Raw genomic sequence first — 21,856 nt, 5'->3', positions numbered from 1 at the left:
CTGTAGCACCTTGACTCTTTTATTTTTCAGTCATTCTGGTGTAGATTTGCTGTTTTTCTTGGGACCATTGTCCTGTTGCATGAGCAAAGCTTTAGCTGTCAGACAGATGGCTTCACCTTCAACTCCAGAATACTTTGGTACACAGAGGAGTTCATTGTGGTTTAAATGACAGCAGGTGGCCAGGTCATGTGACTGCAAAAGAAACCCAGATCATCAGCCCTCCAACGCTGTGCTTGAAAGTTGGTGTGAGGTGATTGTGCTGTGTTTGTTTTTGCCAAATATAGTGCTGCGCATTGTGGTGAAACATTTTTCCACTTTGTTCTCATGTGCGCAAAAAACATTGTACCAGAAGTTCTGTGATTTTTCAGATGTATTTCACATGCTACTGACCTGGTATATTTCTATGGAAGCAATAAGTGGGTACTTAGTTTTTTATTGTACCTTTTAAAACTTTGGTTTGTTTGTTTTTTGCACAATACTGTATTTTCTATATGAATTTGACCCATTTGTGTCTACATGTCAGCTGATAATCACACATCCAATGCTAACTCTTTCTCGCATATGAAACAACCAAAGATGATAGCTGAACTCATGTTTACTTGATAAAACTACCTACATTTAAAAAAGCTGACATTTAGGACTTAAATGAAACAGCTACTCATCAAAAAAATGTAGCTCAAATGTCAAAAAGTGTTCAATGTCTCAATTTTGCTCAAAATGCATTTTCTCATACACAACCACATCATAGGATGTTAATATAGATGAGCAAATGTGTGAGCAGCACTTGTGTGATGTTTTACTTAGTTATATCTGCAGTATTTGTTGCTACAATAAAAAATGTTTAGCTTGGTTTGGTGGTTTCCCGTTTTGGGCTATGGCCCAGATGTTCTGCCCAGATGTTGCCTAAAAGATAGTTCCAAAGATGATGAAGTGATTAGTGGTATGAAGTTCTGTTACAAAACTTAGTATATAGTTTAAATCACTGTGAGCAGCCCATGCTATAAGCATGTGTATGACTACATCTGTACTTGTCTGTATGAAACACACAGGTCAGATCTTTGCAGCTAAACCTGTTGTTAACCATGCTTTGCTTGTATGAACACTAACATCTATCCATGCCAGACAGCAGTAGGGAGAGAGCTACTCGGGATACTGGTGCATTTATCGATGGTGCACTACTTTTTGTGTTTAATGAGGGAGAAAAGTGACTCTGACTGAAGAGAATCTGTAACACAAAGGGTCACCTTGCTTTTCTTGAGTTTTCTCTGTTTTTTTTTTCATTTGGAAAAGCTCAAGTGTAATCTGCATACGCAGCAGCTCACAGTTGAAGGTAACCCGTTGTTTACAGATTAAATCACGATCCTTCGACAGAACAGGCTGACCCAAATCGTTAAGGTCAGAAGAAAAAAAAAAAGAACCCAGATGATACGGGATTGTTACAGTTGTGTTTGTGTGTGTGTGTGAATAACACACACCTGCTTGTGCATAAGGGAAATGTTAGTGTTAAGACCCCTGCAGCGGTCTCTGGGCCAGTGTCATGTGTGAGTGTTTGTGAGTGTTTGAGGATCCTGTAGTGAGGGTAGGGTATTGTATTTCTATTTTATTTATTAGCCTCTTATATAAGCACCAGCAGGGAGAGGGGACATACTGAGACAGGGGAAAAGGGCACCGAGCTATGAAATACAATCAGAGTGGACAGAGTTGAACTGTTATTGAAGTAAGTCAACAAACGGCAGAAAAAAAAGGCTTTTCACTACACAGACTTATTCCGATTATTGAGTCTTCTAAAATGTGTATTCTCTGAAAACAATTTGGCTCAATGTTAGCCCAGTGATGGACTAGCGATCAGTCCAGGGTGTAAACTGCCTTTGGTCCTGTGACAGCTAGGATAGTTTCCAAACCCCTGTGACCACGAACTGGATAAACAGTTAAGAAAATAGTTGAATGGATAACCACCACATTCTTCAGAGACTGAAACTGTTACTTATAGCCCGATCCGTACCAACAAAACAAAAGTGATGCTACCTACTTGTGTTATGGTCTCCACAGTTTGAAGCATTAATTTTAGAATTGTGTCCACTGCCTTGTTGGTTTTTGGTATCTTAAGTGACCAGATGAGTTATCAGGCTGCAGCCATAGACATGAGACAGGTATCAATCCCTGCGAATTGGTGTGAAAAGGCAACAACACCAAACAACACAGGTTCAAATGGTTCAAATATGCTGATATGAGCCCCCCTCCAGCAAAAAAAGGCAGGATCTGAACCAGACTCTGCTGTTGTTATTTTATTTTATTTTGTTTTATTTTGAAGGAACACATTTTATTTTATTAAACTTGAGAGTCTATGGGAGGCAGCTTCAATTGGCCAGAATGAACTGGTTTTTTTGCACATCCATGTTGGCTTTATTATTCAGCCCTGGAAATGGCTACTACTACTGTGTGTGACAAATCATAGACTATAACCAAGCCGTGTAACCTTAGTGACCAATTATTTCATGAGGTTCTGGTGATATAGAAAACCCAAATGCAAGCCTTGGAGAAAGATAGAATAGAATAGAATAGAATAGCCCTTTATTGTTATTGTACATGTACAATGAAATTGTAGGTGAACCACACTGACTGTGCCAGAATAAAACATAAATAGTAGACAGCAGGAATAAATAGCAAACAGATGGAAAGATGAAAAAAACACAGAACAAACCTTCAAATTCAACAACAAAATACAAGAAAAAAACAACAACTAAAAAACAAACATGCGTAAATAGAGACAGGGGAAAACAACAGACACTCAGAGACATGAAGGAACACAGGGCTGTACACTCAGCAGCTATTTCATTAATAATATCTCGCTAGTAGAAGGTTCTTCCTTCAGAACAAATTCACAGATTCAACAGAGTTTCAAGAAAGTGCCTGAAACATTCCTCAGAAATGTTCGTCCATCTTGACATGACAGTTTCACGCAGTTGCTGCAGATCAGTGACGAGAATCTCCCATTCCACCAGATTACAGAAGTGCTCTACTACTCTGTGCAGTCACTATGGAAGCCGTTTGGTGTCAAGGAACTTCCTGTGATGAAACCAGTTTGAGATTATTTAAGTTTGTGACATAGTGCGTTATCCCACCGGAAGCAGTCATCACAAGATGGGTACCCTGTGGACATAAATAGCTGGATAACAATAATAAGGTTGGGTCCAACATTTACATGATGCTGAGTTGGTACTAAGGGGCCTAGAGTCCATCCATCCGTCTGTCCATCCATCTATTTTCTTTTGCTTATCCAGGTTTAGATCAGGGGTCCAGCAACCTACACACAAAAGTAAAAAAGTAAAATGTATCTGTTACAAAGTGCGGTCCCCAACCTTTTTTGCGCCACGGACCGATTTATGCCCGACAATATTTTCACGGCCCGGCCTGTAAGGTGTCGCGGATAAATACAACAAAATAAAACTAGTACCGGTACCGAAAAAAAGAAGATTTATTCATAACATACGTGAAAAGACCCAGGAAAACCGAGTTAACGATAACAAAATAACGCTGAAACCCGATAAAAACCCTGAAAACAATACATTTCACACACGAGCATCAACTCTCGCGGCCCGGTACCAGATGACTTATGGACCGGTACCGGTCCGTGGCCCGGGGGTTGGGGACCGCTGCTTTACAGAGCTCACACCTCTCTCTCCCCAGCCACCTCCTCCAGCTCATCCAAGGGAACATTTAGGCATACCCAAGCCAGCTGAGAAACATAATCTCACTAACATGTCCTGGTCTCACCCCGGGGATGTCCCAGAGCCACGATGTGTCTTGTATCCTTATGAGCATGCCACAAGATGAGGCATGCTAATCGTCTTGTATCCTGCTTGTGTTCACAATCTCCTTCTTTCTGTTATTAAGCCAACTATCTTGGCCTCACTGTTACTGTACGCTCTTTTCAGAATACACTTTGCCACCATGGGAGGCGCTTGGTCCACCTTTGCTCCTATTAACTCAGTATGCTCAAGGTTTTTCACTTGGAACTCTTCTCTACACCATGTATATGCTCTCCATTGGTCAGATCAAATCTCTACTAGCTTTTTTTCCACCTAATGAACATCTCTCAACTTTGTCCATCACTCACTGACTCTGCAGCAGAGACCCTTATCCATGCCTTTGTCTCCACCTGGATGGATCATTACAATGGGGTCGTGTTTTGGATTTCCACCAAAGCCCAGGACAGAACTCAGCCACCAGGCTTCTAACACCCACTAGCTCTGAGAACATATCACCCCCACCCTCATAAATCTCCACTGGCTCTCGTTTAAGTCACGCATTACTTGCGAGATCCTTCTTCTCTTCAGTACCTGTCTGACCTGCTGCACCCATACACAGAGCCTTCTGTGTGGCTCTTTGTATGGGCCACACTGAAGGCTCCCCTTGGAAATCAGTGTTATCAGACCACAGACAGTATTAACAGTAATGTCATCCAATGGTTTCAGAAGTCCTGCTCTCGAGCCTTGAGATCAATGCTCCCACTATCACTGTCTTGGTTGCAAATAGCTGGATTTGACAAGGTTGAAGAATTGCCAATCACAGATCAGCCCCCATTTTGAAACAGTACGACCAAGATTTTAAAAACAGAGCCTGTAAGCCCATAAACCCATCAGGAAATATCATTCTCCCACGGACTGGAGGTCTGTTTGTACCCACAGCTATGGTTACTCAGCAGCCTACAGATAGAGTGCAGGTTTAAGGCACTTGCACAGTGGCTTCACTTTTCAGACCCAGAAGCTTCACCCGTTTTATACTGTCTCTGATTCAGACACATGGAAACACGTCATTGTTTACTTAGAGCAGCACCTAGCATAATACTGACCTAGCCACTGCCTTCTCTTGGTCCTAGTTGGCAGAACGGTGCACAATTTAGCCCCAAATTACAACCTCCAAGGTGACTTGTGTTTTGCTGTGCAGTTGCAAGTCTTTACCCTCTCTGCGCTGGTCTGCCACAAGCACAGAATATGTGATGTTACAGATTCCAGGTACAGGCTGAGCAGCAGGCAGATTGCTATAAGAAACATCAGAGGTGATACAGAAAAAGAGAGAGAAGAAAACAAGAAAAAAGAGGGTAAAATGCTGCAGTCCTCTCCTCTCTGCCTCACCCCTATTCAGTCAGTGCTGACTGTGTAGCAGTGCCTCTCTCACTCCCCCACTCCTTACTGTGTGAAATTGGGTTTACATAACCTACTGCAGTCTGAGATAACGCAGCGCACCACGACTGGCGACATCTTCTCCTTAAAGGCAACAAAGACACACAACATTTGCATGAAGCAGCATTAAACATGCATGGCAGTACCATGCATAGACTAGTATGTGGTATACTAAAGGCTACTGTTTCTGCACGCCATTGTTGTGTGCAAAAACACGTATGTACAAACATCTGCGCGCTCACAGGCCTCTTCTGAGTAAATGAAATGGAAAACGCTAACGCTCTTCCATCACTCATTGCTGTCGCCCACAGCAATGAGTGGTTTAGGTGCATAAAAATATCCATAGCTCTTTAAACACTGCCGTCCCCCTCTCGCACATAAGCCTGTACCATGTGAACAGTATTCAAGAGGTCTTTGATATGTTCTCTTGTAATGACAGTAGTCTCCGGATACATCAAAAGTATGTGTGTGCAGCACAGAGGGGCCGTTGTCAAGAGAGAGAATGCACCCAGTTTATGCAACTCTTACTTAATCACTTCGTGTTTTACCAGTTTTGTATAGGCTTGTTGGCTACAGCCAGTTCTGTCTGGATGGAGCTGGGCAAGAGGTCACTTTCCAGGGCTGTTATCTATCTCTGGGAACCCAGTTTGTGTGCTTGTGTGTGCGACACTCTGCGTCATTCTGGCTGATGAAGTTGAATCAGTTACCAGGATTGTTGTTCCCTACATTCTCCTCTTACTGTGTAGCTCAGAAGGGATCAAGTCACATTACCTCAGTCAGCCTCATTTGTTTTCTAACAGCTGGAGGACTGACGTACCAACTGGACTGGACTGAACCTTTTTCCTAGTAAAGGTCCTGGTAAAGCTTCAGGACTTGAATTAGCCAATGAATTAGCCAATAGCAGCACATGAAGTTCATCTTGAAGGTATATTTTTAATGAAGATTTTTTAAAAAATAGATTGATAGTAGGAGCCTAAAAAGAAGTGCATTTTGAAATAAAACCTATTAGACTATACCAAATCAGCATATCTGACAGAGTGACATATTTGAGTATACAGAAAAAATGTTTTAAAACTTATCAAGTTGATGAATTTGAAAAGATTGTAAGCCTATGATTAATATTTTCATACTGGTGATCCCACTAATGCTACTGGCTGACAATTGGCACCAGAATTAGTTTTGTATTTTCCAAAACAGTTTCTATTTTTTTATTTAATATTGACTTTTGGTTTTGTTTTGTTTTGTCTGTCTTGTCTGGCAGCATCAATCTTTCAGATCACAATTCTGATTGCAAATGCTGCATCGTGGTGCTGAACACATTATGCCTTTGCTAGAACAGCTATGGAGAGTCTCTATAGGCTTTTCTTGTTCATCTTTCATCTGTTCGTTTATTCATTTGTTTTTGTGTCATTTCAGATATTGCATCATATGTGGAATAGTATGGCAATGTCTAAGGCAAGACAGGCAAGAGACAAAAAGAAGTGGTGGTGGGGGGATAGAAATGGGGGGATAAAAACAAATACCAATGTACAATGTATCACCAACTGGTGCACCTGTAAGAGACAAAGGAAACTCCCAAACAAACATACAGCACCTGGAACACACACACAAAAAGAAAAAGCACAGATACATAAATCAACAATCTTCTTATAGTGTGTGTAAGAGAAAGAGAGAGCGAGTATGAGTGAGTGTATGAGAGTGTCACAAATGTACTTAACGATGAGGGTGGGAAGCCTGCAGCGTAACCTGTAATGACCACCACCACAAATTGAAAGCGACTGACGTTTTGTTTTTAATTCAGTTTAGTTTAATTTAGATTACAGTTTGGATTTTTTGGGTGTTTGGGTGATCGTGGCTCAAGAGTTGGGAGTTCGCCTTGTAATCGGAAGGTTGCCGGTTCGAGCCCCGGCTTGGACAGTCTCGGTCGTTGTGTCCTTGGGCAAGACACTTCACCCGTTGCCTACTGGTGGTGGTCAGAGGGCCCGGTGGCGCCAGTGTCCGGCAGCCTCGCCTCTGTCAGTGCGCCCCAGGGTGGCTGTGGCTACAATGTAGCTTACCATCACCAGTGTGTGAATGTGTGTGTGAATGGGTGGATGACTGGATATGTAAAGCGCTTTGGGGTAAAGCGCTATATAAATACAGGCCATTTACCATTTTTGTAGTTTTGTTTTAGTTTTAGTTTGTTAGTTATAGTCTTTTTATTATTATTACAGTATTACTATAAGAAGGACATATGTTAGGGGCAAGATTTAGATAAATCCACAGGTATTGCTACAGGTATCGCTAATTTTTATTTTAGTTAATTCAATTTTACATATAACTGTAACTGCAGCAATATACTACTAATACAGTTATGTTTTATTGTTGAAGCACCAGTCTTCTTGTAGAATGAAATATCTCACTGGGTACATCGCATTCATTTTGTCCAGGTACGATACTTGGTGCTTAGAGACACACTAATCATAGACTGTACATAAAAGATGCATTTAAGCCTTTTTTCCATTAGTACCTACTCGGCTCGGCCTGAGGCGGCTCGAAGTGGCACGATTCACCTTGACTCATATTCCATGAGAATCGAGTACCAGCTAATGGTCATTATAGCAATGCGAAAAGGCATCCTGTGACGTAATAGTATGCTACATGAATGCCACAACAAAGGTGGACGTCGAGGAGACGATATACCTGCTGCTCCATCTGTGGCTTGTAGTTAGACTCGAGGACCACAGCGTTGTCTTTTGTAGCCATTTCCCTCATTGCCAGGTTGCGATTTTCGTGAAGGAGATGCTCTCATGACTCATCAAGTGACCCCTCTGACCAGCCAATCGTTGGTATGCAGTCTGCTGACGTCTTTTTGAATCGGTCGGAATCCCGGCAGAGAAGGTTCTGAAAGAGAACTTGGTACCAGGTGCTAACGTATAAGGGTCTTTAGAGTTGAGTTGACCCTTTTCGCTGTCACCATCTTGATATTTTGAAACCAGATGTGATGAGTGAGGGGTGGATCTGACTCAGAAACCAAGGGGCACTGCAGACTCACACAGCAGTGTCTAGTCCACAACAAGGTACAGTTATGGAGCTCAAACTACCCCACTGACATCCTTAAATATGTATGAAGGTACAGCTTCAACTGCTGGATCAAACCATAAAATTCTTCCTGCTGCTGACTGCTTATGAGAATTTGATTAACCCAGAACCTGTTTCTTCCTATTCATGATTAGAACGATCAGTGCCAGCTCATTGTCACTTGGTGTTGACTTCATTTGTTTGATATTACAAGTTTTTTTGAGGATACAGTTTTTGCAAAAGCAATGCTTCCCTTTTATTTATAGAAGCATATGATGGGCTCTTTTGAGGACATTTCTTATCATTGTTATGCTGATGATATTCAGTTGTACGTTTCTTTTATGTCCGAGGATTTATCTAAGCTTCAGCGTCTGAATGATTGCTTAGATTTGATCAAACGTTGGATGGCTGCAAATTTCCTCCAACTCAACGAGGGGAAAACCGAAGTCCTCTTATGCGCCCCTGATAGGTTTCTATCGCAGATAGTGAAAGCCCTTGGTCCTCTCTCACTTTATGTTAAATCCTCTATCAGGAATTTAGGTGTCACCTTTGACTCGAGTCTCACATTGGATGGGCATGTGAAATCTCTGGTTCGGTCTTGTTTTTATCATTTAAGAAATGTGGCTAGGCTAAGCCCGGTTTTATCTCGCTCTGAACTTGAGATTGCTATACATGCTTTTATTTCGTCACGCTTGGACTATTGTAACTCGTTGTTTATGTGTCTAAGCAAAGGTTCTCTGGATCGTCTGCAGGTTGTGCAAAACGCTGCAACTAGACTTTTGACAAAATCCTCCAAGTAGTCACATGTGACACCGTTATTATCTCAGTTACAATGGCTTCCTGTTAAATTTAGAGTTGATTTTAAGATCCTGGTCTTGACCTACAGAGCTGTGCACGGACTGGCACCTGCCTACATCTTTGATCTGCTACAGCCCTGTGTCTCTAGCAGGTCTCTGAGGTCATCTGATCAGGGCTTACTTGCTATAAAAAATACTAAGAGGAGGACTAAGGGTGATAGAGCTTTTGCCACTGTGGCCCCGAGACTCTGGAACTCCAAGTATTAAGAACTGTGGACTCAGTAGCTGTTTTTAAAAAACAACTCAAAACTTACCTTTTTAAAACTGCTTTTGGTTAATTTTATGCCCGTTTTATTTTCTCTTTTTAACTGAGAGCCATGCTAGGCTCAGGGAGACTCTGCTGACCGTCTGTCCCGCGGTCATGCAGGGACTTCATCAAGCTTGCTTGTCTGTTCTATGTGTGTTTGGATTAAAGAATGTTAGCTACCGCTCACCGCTCGTCTGCAGCTTTATTTAAATGGAAAACTTCCACAACAGGCAAAAAAAAAAAGCTTTTTGCTAAAAAAAAAAAAAAGATTTAAAGCAGAAGTTTTTTGCACTGCATTTTAAAATGAAAACATATTGCATTTATTTGCAATTAAAAACACACAGAGCAGAAAGTGTGTTACTGTTTTACATCCACAGACACACAAGAAAAGAAGCAGGCAACATGAGGTCAAGTTATGGCAATTTTATTTTTGTATGTCAGTACATGTATTCAGAATAGAGTTTTTAAAAAACAAACAAACGTCCCAAGTAAAGTTTGGGGGGATTTTTGTGAAAGAAAGGTTGAGAGAGGGGGAAGGAGGAAGATGCTGCTGGGTCAGTTCTTTCTCAGCAGTCTGCTCCAGAATCCCCTCCTGTCCTCGGCTTGCTTTTCTTTTGCCTTCAGCTCTTTTAAGGTTTTGTTGAGCTGCTCCTCGGCATCTTTAAATTTTTCTTTCAGCTGCTGTTTGGCCAGTTTCCCTTTATGTTTGAGGAGCTCTTTAGCTTCCTTTTTGTGCTTTTGTATTTCTTTAAGTTCATCTTTGCAGCCTTTCTTGGTCACCGTCGTTTCTTTCTTGAATACCTTCAACTCAATTTTCCCTTCTGCAAGTTCCTCTTGCACTTTCATCAGTTCCTCCTTCATGTTTTGAGTGTAACTCTTTGTATCTTCCATTTCTTTCTTTGCTTCCTGTATTTTAATTTTCTCTTCCTCCAACACTTTTTGAGCTTCCAACAATTCTTTCTTCATATTTTCAATCTCATTTTCTGTCTCGTGTTTACATTTTTTCTCCTCTTCAAGTTGTTGCTTCATGTGCAGTAATTCCTTTCTTAGTTTTTCAGCTTCAGCCATTACATTTGCAGCTTCTTGTGTTGCCAACTGCATTTTCCTTTTTTCCTCTTCAATCACATTTCCTGCCTCCTTCTTTGCAGTTTGATATTTATTTTTGGCTTCTTGTGCTGTGCTTTTCTCTTCCTCCAATGCTTTTTGAGCTTCCAACAGTTCTTTCTTCATGTTTTCATTCTCGTTTTCTGCCTGTTGTTTTCTCATCTTCTCACCTTTAAGTTTGAGACCCACATCCAGTAATTCCTGCAATACTACTTCAGTTTCAAACTTTGAATTTTTAGCTTCTCCTCTTGATTTTTCTGCCTCTTCTTTTAATTTGACATTTTCAGCCTGTATCATTTGAAATTTAAAATGAATCAGCTGTACTGTATTGTGAGATGAAGCACTCGCCGATCCTCTTCTCGATCTCCCTTGATTCATTTTGGCCTTTTAAACAAAGGAACCAACGTTTTGTAGAGGAGTGAAGTGAAGTTTTCGATGTTTCTTCGTCAACTGTCGTTTGTCCTGCACAGAGATGCTGCTGTAGATGTGTCTCTAGCTGTGTCTGGATACAATGAACAATGCTGTAACTAAGTGCTTGTGTTGCACAGTTCTACTAAACATTCCATTTCATGCATGCTCCGCCCACATGGTCAGGAATGTCAGGTGCTGCATCTCCAAATGCTGCTCCCGTTGCCTAGCAATAACAGCTGTTTACTTTTTGGGGTCTGGTTCATTGTTTAATAAAGAAAACATGTCCAAGTACTGGGTGCTGAGGCTCAGCGCATATTCTAGCCTGCTGTGTGGGTGGGCAGCTAGAAATCACTGGTGGGCAACATGAGTGAGGAGAAAACTGGAGCAGCCAAGCAGGGAGCTGCAGGTTGCTGGTTTGAGTCTCTGTTCAGATGCTGGTGTCTCCTCTCTCTGAGATGTCTGCAAACAGTCCCAGATAAAACAATAAGGATAATAAACAAACACGTGACTAAAATAACAATTATGACTCTGATGTGTTTCATGTGTAGCAGGATGGCCTCTATACAGCAGTCGCTGCAAGCATCCACATCGCCACACTTACTTTTCTTTAAGCAGGCGTGCTGGGCTCCTCCTAAGGAAAGTTTGAAACTTCATTTCCTTCATGCTGGTGAACTTTTTACCAAATATTTTCATCAAAGCTTCTCCATCACTGACAGGGATTGTTTGGATCTTCACACTCATCTCCACCAACCCTAAAAAATGAGTCTCACTTTGCTCATATAATGCCAGGAGTGTCTCCATATTTCACAAAAGTCTATGCAAACATGTAACAGTATCCCATATTCATAGAAATATTATTGATATTATAACAAAAGCTGTCACCAACACAATTGTCCCAAGTGCTTTTTTTTTTATTAGTTATTGCAAATGCTTGACTGCAGTTCTTGCTAGATGACAAAACCACTTATTAGGTTTAGAAGGAAATGACTTTTTCTACATGAGGTAAAGTTGTAGAGCTGTTTCCCCAAACTAAATGAAATCATCATTTAAAAAACTACAATCTGTATTTACTCTGATCATCTGTGTTAACATTTGAAATTGGAAACATGTAAGTGTAACAAACATGTTAAAACATAAGAAATCAGGAAGGGGCATGTATAGGAATTTCTTTTACTTATGCATTAATCACATTATTTTATTGTATGATACCTTGGTGCCACTGGATTTTAACATGTCTCACACTCATACAGTAAGACAAATGCTGGGGGTCTAGTAAGGAAGTTGGGGGAAGCAGACAACTCTACAGGAAGAGTCTTTTGTGTCTTCGAGGACTCTGGTAGGAAGCAAGGGAGTGTGAACCTTAAGATGTGAAACAGCTGTGTACTGCCTTTAGTTCCTGGAGAAGGTACTTAACTGAGAGCCATGCTAGGCTCAGGGAGACTCTGCTGACCATCTGTCCCGCGGTCATGCAGGGACTTCATCAAGCTTGGTTGTCTGTTCTATGTGTGTTTGGATTAAAGAATGTTAGCTACCGCTCACCGCTCGTCTGCAGCTTTATTTAAATGGAAAACTTCCACAACAGGCAAAAAAAAAAGCTTTTTGCTAAAAAAAAGATTTAGAGCAGAAGTTTTTTGCACTGCATTTTAAAATGAAAACATATTGCATTTATTTACAATTAAAGACACACAGAGCAGGAGGTGTGTTACTGTTTTACATCCACAGACACACAAGAAAAGAAGCAGGCAACATGAGGTCAAGTTATGGTCATTTTATTTTTGTATTTCAGTACATGTATTTAGATTAGAGTTTTTAAAAAACAAACAAACGTCCCAAGTAAAGTTTGGGGGGATTTTTGTGAAAGAAAGGTTGAGAGAGGGGGAAGGAGGAAGATGCTGCTGGGTCAGTTCTTTCTCAGCAGTCTGCTCCAGAATCCCCTCCTGTCCTCGGCTTGCTTTTCTTTTGCCTTCAGCTCTTTTAAGGTTTTGTTGAGCTGCTCCTCGGCATCTTTAAATGTTTCTTTCAGCTGCTGTTTGGCCAGCTTCACTTTGTGTTTGAGGAGCTCTTTAGCTTCCTTTTTGTGCTTTTGTATTTCTTTAAGTTCATCTTTGCAGCCTTTCTTGGTCACCACAGAGCCGGTCGTTTCTTTCTTGAATGCCTTCACCTCAATTTTCTCTTCTGCAAGTTCTTCTTGCACTTTCATCAGTTCCTCCTTCATGTTTTGAGTGTAACTCTTTGTATCTTCCATTTCTTTCTTTGCTTCCTGTATTTTAATTTTCTCTTCCTCCAACACTTTTTGAGCTTCCAACAATTCTTTCTTCATATTTTCAATCTCATTTTCTGTCTCGTGTTTACGTTTTTTCTCCTCTTGAAGTTGTTGCTTCATGTGCAGTAATTCCTTTCTTAGTTTTTCAGCTTCAGCCATTACATTTGCAGCTTCTTGTGTTGCCAACTGCATTTTCCTTTTTTCCTCTTCAAAAGCTTCCTGCACCTCCTGTAATTCCTGCATCACATTTCCTGCCTCCTTCTTTGCAGTTTGATATTTATTTTTGGCTTCTTGTGCTGTGCTTTTCTCTTCCTCCAATGCTTTTTGAGCTTGCAACAGTTCTTTCTTCATGTTTTCATTCTCGTTTTCTGCCTGTTGTTTTCTCATCTTCTCACCTTTAAGTTTGAGACCCACATCCAGTAATTCCTGCAATGCTACTTCAGTTTCAAACTTTGAATTTTTAGCTTCTCCTCTTGATTTTTCTGCCTCTTCTTTTAATTTGACATTTTCAGCCTGTATCATTTGAAATTTAAAATGAATCAGCTGTACTGTATTGTGAGATGAAGCACTCGCCGATCCTCTTCTCGTTCTCCCTCGATTCATTTTGGCCTTTTAAACAAAGGAACCAACGTATTGTAGAGGAGTGAAGTGAAGTTTTCGATGTTTTCTTCGTCAACTGTCGTTTGTCCTGCACAGAGATGCTGCTGTAGATGTGTCTCTAGCTGTGTCTGGATACAATGAACAATGCTGTAACTAAGTGCTTGTGTTGCACAGTTCTACTAAACATTCCATTCCATGCATGCTCCGCCCACATGATCAGGAATGTCAGGTGCTGCATCTCCAAATGCTGCTCCCGTTGCCTAGCAATAACAGCTGTTTACTTTTTGGGGTCTGGTTCATTGTTTAATAAAGAAAACATGTCCAAGTACTGGGTGCTGAGGCTCAGCGCATATTCTAGCCTGCTGTGTGGGTGGGCAGCTAGAAATCACTGGTGGGCAACATGAGTGAGGAGAAAACTGGAGCAGCCAAGCAGGGAGCTGCAGGTTGCTGGTTTGAGTCTCTGTTCAGATGCTGGTGTCTCCTCTCTCTGAGATGTCTGCAAACAGTCCCAGATAAAACAATAAGGATAATAAACAAACACGTGACTAAAATAACAATTATGACTCTGATGTGTTTCATGTGTAGCAGGATGGCCTCTATACAGCAGTCGCTGCAAGCATCCACATCGCCACACTTACTATTCTTTAAGCAGGCGTGCTGGGCTCCTCCTAAGGAAAGTTTGAAACTTCATTTCCTTCATGCTGGTGAACTTTTTACCAAATATTTTCATCAAAGCTTCTCCATCACTGACAGGGATTGTTTGGATCTTCACACTCATCTCCACCAACCCTAAAAAATGAGTCTCACTTTGTTCATATAATGCCAGGAGTGTCTCCATATTTCACAAAAGTCTATGCAAACATGTAACAGTATCCCATATTCATAGAAATATTATTGATATTATAACAAAAGCTGTCACCAACACAATTGTCCCAAGTGCTTTTTTTTTTATTAGTTATTGCAAATGCTTGATTGCAGTTCTTGCTAGATGACAAAACCACTTATTAGGTTTAGAAGGAAATGACTTTTTCTACATGAGGTAAAGTTGGAGAGCTGTTTCCCCAAACTAAACGAAATCATCATTTAAAAAACTACAATCTGTATTTACTCTGATCATCTGTGTTAACATTTGAAATTGGAAACATATAAGTGTAACAAACATGTTAAAACATAAGAAATCAGGAAGGGGCATGTATAGGAATTTCTTTTACTTATGCATTAATCACATTATTTTATTGTATGATACCTTGGTGCCACTGGATTTTAACATGTCTCACACTCATACAGTAAGACAAATGCTGGGGGTCTAGTAAGGAAGTTGGGGGAAGCAGACAACTCTACAGGAAGAGTCTTTTGTGTCTTTGAGGACTCTGGTAGGAAGCAAGGGAGTGTGAACCTTAAGGTGTGAAACAGCTGTGTACTGCCTTTAGTTCCTGGAGAAGGTACTTAACTGAGAGCCATGCTAGGCTCAGGGAGACTCTGCTGACCATCTGTCCCGCGGTCATGCAGGGACTTCATCAAGCTTGCTTGTCTGTTCTATGTGTGTTTGGATTAAAGAATGTTAGCTACCGCTCACCGCTCGTCTGCAGCTTTATTTAAATGGAAAACTTCCACAACAGGCAAAAAAAAAAGCTTTTTGCTAAAAAAAAGATTTAGAGCAGAAGTTTTTTGCACTGCATTTTAAAATGAAAACATATTGCATTTATTTGCAATTAAAGACACACAGAGCAGAAAGTGTGTTACTGTTTTACATCCACAGACACACAAGAAAAGAAGCAGGCAACATGAGGTCAAGTTATGGCAATTTTATTTTTGTATTTCAGTACATGTATTCAGAATAGAGTTTTTAAAAAACAAACAAACGTCCCAAGTAAAGTTTGGGGGGATTTTTGTGAAAGAAAGGTTGAGAGAGGGGGAAGGAGGAAGATGCTGCTGGGTCAGTTCTTTCTCAGCAGTCTGCTCCAGAATCCCCTCCTGTCCTCGGCTTTCTTTTCTTTTGCCTTCAGCTCTTTTAAGGTTTTGTTGAGCTGCTCCTCGGCATCTTTAAATGTTTCTTTCAGCTGCTGTTTGGCCAGTTTCCCTTTATGTTTGAGGAGCTCTTTAGCTTCCTTTTTGTGCTTTTGTATTTCTTTAAGTTCATCTTTGCAGCCTTTCTTGGTCACCACAGAGCCGGTCATTTCTTTCTTGAATGCCTTCACCTCAATTTTCTCTTCTGCAAGTTCTTCTTGCACTTTCATCAGTTCCTCCTTCATGTTTTGAGTGTAACTCTTTGTATCTTCCATTTCTTTCTTTGCTTCCTGTATTTTAATTTTCTCTTCCTCCAACACTTTTTGAGCTTCCAACAATTCTTTCTTCATATTTTCAATCTCATTTTCTGTCTCGTGTTTACATTTTTTCTCCTCTTCAAGTTGTTGCTTCACATGCAGTAATTCCTTCCTTAGTTTTTCAGCTTCAGCCATTACATTTGCAGCGTCTTGTGTTGCCAACTGCATTTTCCTTTTTTCCTCTTCAAAAGCTTCCTGCACCTCCTGTAATTCCTGTATCACATTTCCTGCCTCCTTCTTTGCAGTTTGATATTTATTTTTGGCTTCTTGTGCTGTGCTTTTCTCTTCCTCCAATGCTTTTTGAGCTTCCAACAGTTCTTTCTTCATGTTTTCATTCTCGTTTTCTGCCTGTTGTTTTCTCATCTTCTCTCCTTTAAGTTTGAGACCCACATCCAGTAATTCCTGCAATACTACTTCAGTTTCAAACTTTGAATTTTTAGCTTCTCCTCTTGATTTTTCTGCCTCTTCTTTTAATTTGACATTTTCAGCCTGTATCATTTGAAATTTAAAATGAATCAGCTGTACTGTATTGTGAGATGAAGCACTCGCCGATCCTCTTCTCGATCTCCCTTGATTCATTTTGGCCTTTTAAACAAAGGAACCAACGTTTTGTAGAGGAGTGAAGTGAAGTTTTCGATGTTTCTTCGTCAACTGTCGTTTGTCCTGCACAGAGATGCTGCTGTAGATGTGTCTCTAGCTGTGTCTGGATACAATGAAACATGCTGGAACTAAGTGCTTGTGTTGCACAGTTCTACTAAACATTCCATTTCATGCATGCTCCGCCCACATGGTCAGGAATGTCAGGTGCTGCATCTCCAAATGCTGCTCCCGTTGCCTAGCAATAACAGCTGTTTACTTTTTGGGGTCTGGTTCATTGTTTAATAAAGAAAACATGTCCAAGTACTGGGTGCTGAGGCTCAGCGCATATTCTAGCCTGCTGTGTGGGTGGGCAGCTAGAAATCACTGGTGGGCAACATGAGTGAGGAGAAAACTGGAGCAGCCAAGCAGGGAGCTGCAGGTTGCTGGTTTGAGTCTCTGTTCAGATGCTGGTGTCTCCTCTCTCTGAGATGTCTGCAAACAGTCCCAGATAAAACAATAAGGATAATAAACAAACACGTGACTAAAATAACAATTATGACTCTGATGTGTTTCATGTGTAGCAGGATGGCCTCTATACAGCAGTCACTGCAAGCATCCACATCGCCACACTTACTATTCTTTAAGCAGGCGTGCTGGGCTCCTCCTAAGGAAAGTTTGAAACTTCATTTCCTTCATGCTGGTGAACTTTTTACCAAATATTTTCATCAAAGCTTCTCCATCACTGACAGGGATTGTTTGGATCTTCACACTCATCTCCACCAACCCTAAAAAATGAGTCTCACTTTGCTCATATAATGCCAGGAGTGTCTCCATATTTCACAAAAGTCTATGCAAACATGTAACAGTATCCCATATTCATAGAAATATTATTGATATTATAACAAAAGCTGTCACCAACACAATTGTCCCAAGTGCTTTTTTTTTTATTAGTTATTGCAAATGCTTGACTGCAGTTCTTGCTAGATGACAAAACCACTTATTAGGTTTAGAAGGAAATGACTTTTTCTACATGAGGTAAAGTTGTAGAGCTGTTTCCCCAAACTAAACGAAATCATCATTTAAAAAACTACAATCTGTATTTACTCTGATCATCTGTGTTAACATTTGAAATTGGAAACATGTAAGTGTAACAAACATGTTAAAACATAAGAAATCAGGAAGGGGCATGTATAGGAATTTCTTTTACTTATGCATTAATCACATTATTTTATTGTATGATACCTTGGTGCCACTGGATTTTAACATGTCTCACACTCATACAGTAAGACAAATGCTGGGGGTCTAGTAAGGAAGTTGGGGGAAGCAGACAACTCTACAGGAAGAGTCTTTTGTGTCTTCGAGGACTCTGGTAGGAAGCAAGGGAGTGTGAACCTTAAGATGTGAAACAGCTGTGTACTGCCTTTAGTTCCTGGAGAAGGTATTTAACTGAGAGCCATGCTAGGCTCAGGGAGACTCTGCTGACCATCTGTCCCGCGGTCATGCAGGGACTTCATCAAGCTTGGTTGTCTGTTCTATGTGTGTTTGGATTAAAGAATGTTAGCTATCGCTCACCGCTCGTCTGCAGCTTTATTTAAATGGAAAACTTCCACAACAGGCAAAAAAAAAAGCTTTTTGCTAAAAAAAAGATTTAGAGCAGAAGTTTTTTGCACTGCATTTTAAAATGAAAACATATTGCATTTATTTACAATTAAAGACACACAGAGCAGGAGGTGTGTTACTGTTTTACATCCACAGACACACAAGAAAAGAAGCAGGCAACATGAGGTCAAGTTATGGTCATTTTATTTTTGTATTTCAGTACATGTATTTAGATTAGAGTTTTTAAAAAACAAACAAACGTCCCAAGTAAAGTTTGGGGGGATTTTTGTGAAAGAAAGGTTGAGAGAGGGGGAAGGAGGAAGATGCTGCTGGGTCAGTTCTTTCTCAGCAGTCTGCTCCAGAATCCCCTCCTGTCCTCGGCTTGCTTTTCTTTTGCCTTCAGCTCTTTTAAGGTTTTGTTGAGCTGCTCCTCGGCATCTTTAAATTTTTCTTTCAGCTGCTGTTTGGCCAGCTTCACTTTGTGTTTGAGGAGCTCTTTAGCTTCCTTTTTGTGCTTTCGTATTTCTTTAAGTTCATCTTTGCAGCCTTTCTTGGTCACCACAGAGCCGGTCGTTTCTTTCTTGAATGCCTTCACCTCAATTTTCTCTTCTGCAAGTTCTTCTTGCACTTTCATCAGTTCCTCCTTCATGTTTTGAGTGTAACTCTTTGTATCTTCCATTTCTTTCTTTGCTTCCTGTATTTTAATTTTCTCTTCCTCCAACACTTTTTGAGCTTCCAACAATTCTTTCTTCATATTTTCAATCTCATTTTCTGTCTCGTGTTTACGTTTTTTCTCCTCTTGAAGTTGTTGCTTCATGTGCAGTAATTCCTTTCTTAGTTTTTCAGCTTCAGCCATTACATTTGCAGCTTCTTGTGTTGCCAACTGCATTTTCCTTTTTTCCTCTTCAAAAGCTTCCTGCACCTCCTGTAATTCCTGCATCACATTTCCTGCCTCCTTCTTTGCAGTTTGATATTTATTTTTGGCTTCTTGTGCTGTGCTTTTCTCTTCCTCCAATGCTTTTTGAGCTTGCAACAGTTCTTTCTTCATGTTTTCATTCTCGTTTTCTGCCTGTTGTTTTCTCATCTTCTCACCTTTAAGTTTGAGACCCACATCCAGTAATTCCTGCAATACTACTTCAGTTTCAAACTTTGAATTTTTAGCTTCTCCTCTTGATTTTTCTGCCTCTTCTTTTAATTTGACATTTTCAGCCTGTATCATTTGAAATTTAAAATGAATCAGCTGTACTGTATTGTGAGATGAAGCACTCGCCGATCCTCTTCTCGTTCTCCCTCGATTCATTTTGGCCTTTTAAACAAAGGAACCAACGTATTGTAGAGGAGTGAAGTGAAGTTTTTGATGTTTTCTTCGTCAACTGTCGTTTGTCCTGCACAGAGATGCTGCTGTAGATGTGTCTCTAGCTGTGTCTGGATACAATGAACAATGCTGTAACTAAGTGCTTGTGTTGCACAGTTCTACTAAACATTCCATTCCATGCATGCTCCGCCCACATGGTCAGGAATGTCAGGTGCTGCATCTCCAAATGCTGCTCCCGTTGCCTAGCAATAACAGCTGTTTACTTTTTGGGGTCTGGTTCATTGTTTAATAAAGAAAACATGTCCAAGTACTGGGTGCTGAGGCTCAGCGCATATTCTAGCCTGCTGTGTGGGTGGGCAGCTAGAAATCACTGGTGGGCAACATGAGTGAGGAGAAAACTGGAGCAGCCAAGCAGGGAGCTGCAGGTTGCTGGTTTGAGTCTCTGTTCAGATGCTGGTGTCTCCTCTCTCTGAGATGTCTGCAAACTGTCCCAGATAAAACAATAAGGATAATAAACAAACACGTGACTAAAATAACAATTATGACTCTGATGTGTTTCATGTGTAGCAGGATGGCCTCTATACAGCAGTCGCTGCAAGCATCCACATCGCCACACTTACTATTCTTTAAGCAGGCGTGCTGGGCTCCTCCTAAGGAAAGTTTGAAACTTCATTTCCTTCATGCTGGTGAACTTTTTACCAAATATTTTCATCAAAGCTTCTCCATCACTGACAGGGATTGTTTGGATCTTCACACTCATCTCCACCAACCCTAAAAAATGAGTCTCACTTTGTTCATATAATGCCAGGAGTGTCTCCATATTTCACAAAAGTCTATGCAAACATGTAACAGTATCCCATATTCATAGAAATATTATTGATATTATAACAAAAGCTGTCACCAACACAATTGTCCCAAGTGCTTTTTTTTTTATTAGTTATTGCAAATGCTTGATTGCAGTTCTTGCTAGATGACAAAACCACTTATTAGGTTTAGAAGGAAATGACTTTTTCTACATGAGGTAAAGTTGGAGAGCTGTTTCCCCAAACTAAATGAAATCATCATTTAAAAAACTACAATCTGTATTTACTCTGATCATCTGTGTTAACATTTGAAATTGGAAACATATAAGTGTAACAAACATGTTAAAACATAAGAAATCAGGAAGGGGCATGTATAGGAATTTCTTTTACTTATGCATTAATCACATTATTTTATTGTATGATACCTTGGTGCCACTGGATTTTAACATGTCTCACACTCATACAGTAAGACAAATGCTGGGGGTCTAGTAAGGAAGTTGGGGGAAGCAGACAACTCTACAGGAAGAGTCTTTTGTGTCTTCGAGGACTCTGGTAGGAAGCAAGGGAGTGTGAACCTTAAGATGTGAAACAGCTGTGTACTGCCTTTAGTTCCTGGAGAAGGTATTTAACTGAGAGCCATGCTAGGCTCAGGGAGACTCTGCTGACCATCTGTCCCGCGGTCATGCAGGGACTTCATCAAGCTTGGTTGTCTGTTCTATGTGTGTTTGGATTAAAGAATGTTAGCTATCGCTCACCGCTCGTCTGCAGCTTTATTTAAATGGAAAACTTCCACAACAGGCAAAAAAAAAAGCTTTTTGCTAAAAAAAAGATTTAGAGCAGAAGTTTTTTGCACTGCATTTTAAAATGAAAACATATTGCATTTATTTGCAATTAAAAACACACAGAGCAGAAAGTGTGTTACTGTTTTACATCCACAGACACACAAGAAAAGAAGCAGGCAACATGAGGTCAAGTTATGGCAATTTTATTTTTGTATTTCAGTACATGTATTCAGAATAGAGTTTTTAAAAAACAAACAAACGTCCCAAGTAAAGTTTGGGGGGATTTTTGTGAAAGAAAGGTTGAGAGAGGGGGAAGGAGGAAGATGCTGCTGGGTCAGTTCTTTCTCAGCAGTCTGCTCCAGAATCCCCTCCTGTCCTCGGCTTTCTTTTCTTTTGCCTTCAGCTCTTTTAAGGTTTTGTTGAGCTGCTCCTCGGCATCTTTAAATGTTTCTTTCAGCTGCTGTTTGGCCAGTTTCCCTTTATGTTTGAGGAGCTCTTTAGCTTCCTTTTTGTGCTTTTGTATTTCTTTAAGTTCATCTTTGCAGTCTTTCTTGGTCACCACAGAGCCGGTCGTTTCTTTCTTGAATGCCTTCACCTCAATTTTCTCTTCTGCAAGTTCTTCTTGCACTTTCATCAGTTCCTCCTTCATGTTTTGAGTGTAACTCTTTGTATCTTCCATTTCTTTCTTTGCTTCCTGTATTTTAATTTTCTCTTCCTCCAACACTTTTT

At 40.5% G+C, this 21,856-nt stretch overlaps 1 long non-coding RNA gene across 1 annotated transcript; it reads right to left on the bottom strand.

The window, feature by feature from the left end:
• Positions 1 to 2,554: 2,554 nt before the first annotated feature.
• LOC145432460 (uncharacterized) lies at positions 2,555 to 5,751 on the bottom strand. The gene is made up of 2 exons (XR_013912756.1): positions 4,853 to 5,751; positions 2,555 to 3,304 (listed from the first exon to the last, which is right to left on the bottom strand). It is a non-coding gene; the product is annotated as an uncharacterized LOC145432460 (long non-coding RNA).
• Positions 5,752 to 21,856: the final 16,105 nt, after the last annotated feature.

The sequence above is a fragment of the Astatotilapia calliptera genome, chromosome 1, assembly GCF_964374335.1.
Source record: "Astatotilapia calliptera chromosome 1, fAstCal68.1, whole genome shotgun sequence".
Lineage (NCBI taxonomy): Eukaryota > Metazoa > Chordata > Actinopteri > Cichliformes > Cichlidae > Astatotilapia > Astatotilapia calliptera.
Note: the sequence above shows the minus strand (reverse complement) of the source record. Positions and strands in the feature narration are given on the sequence as shown.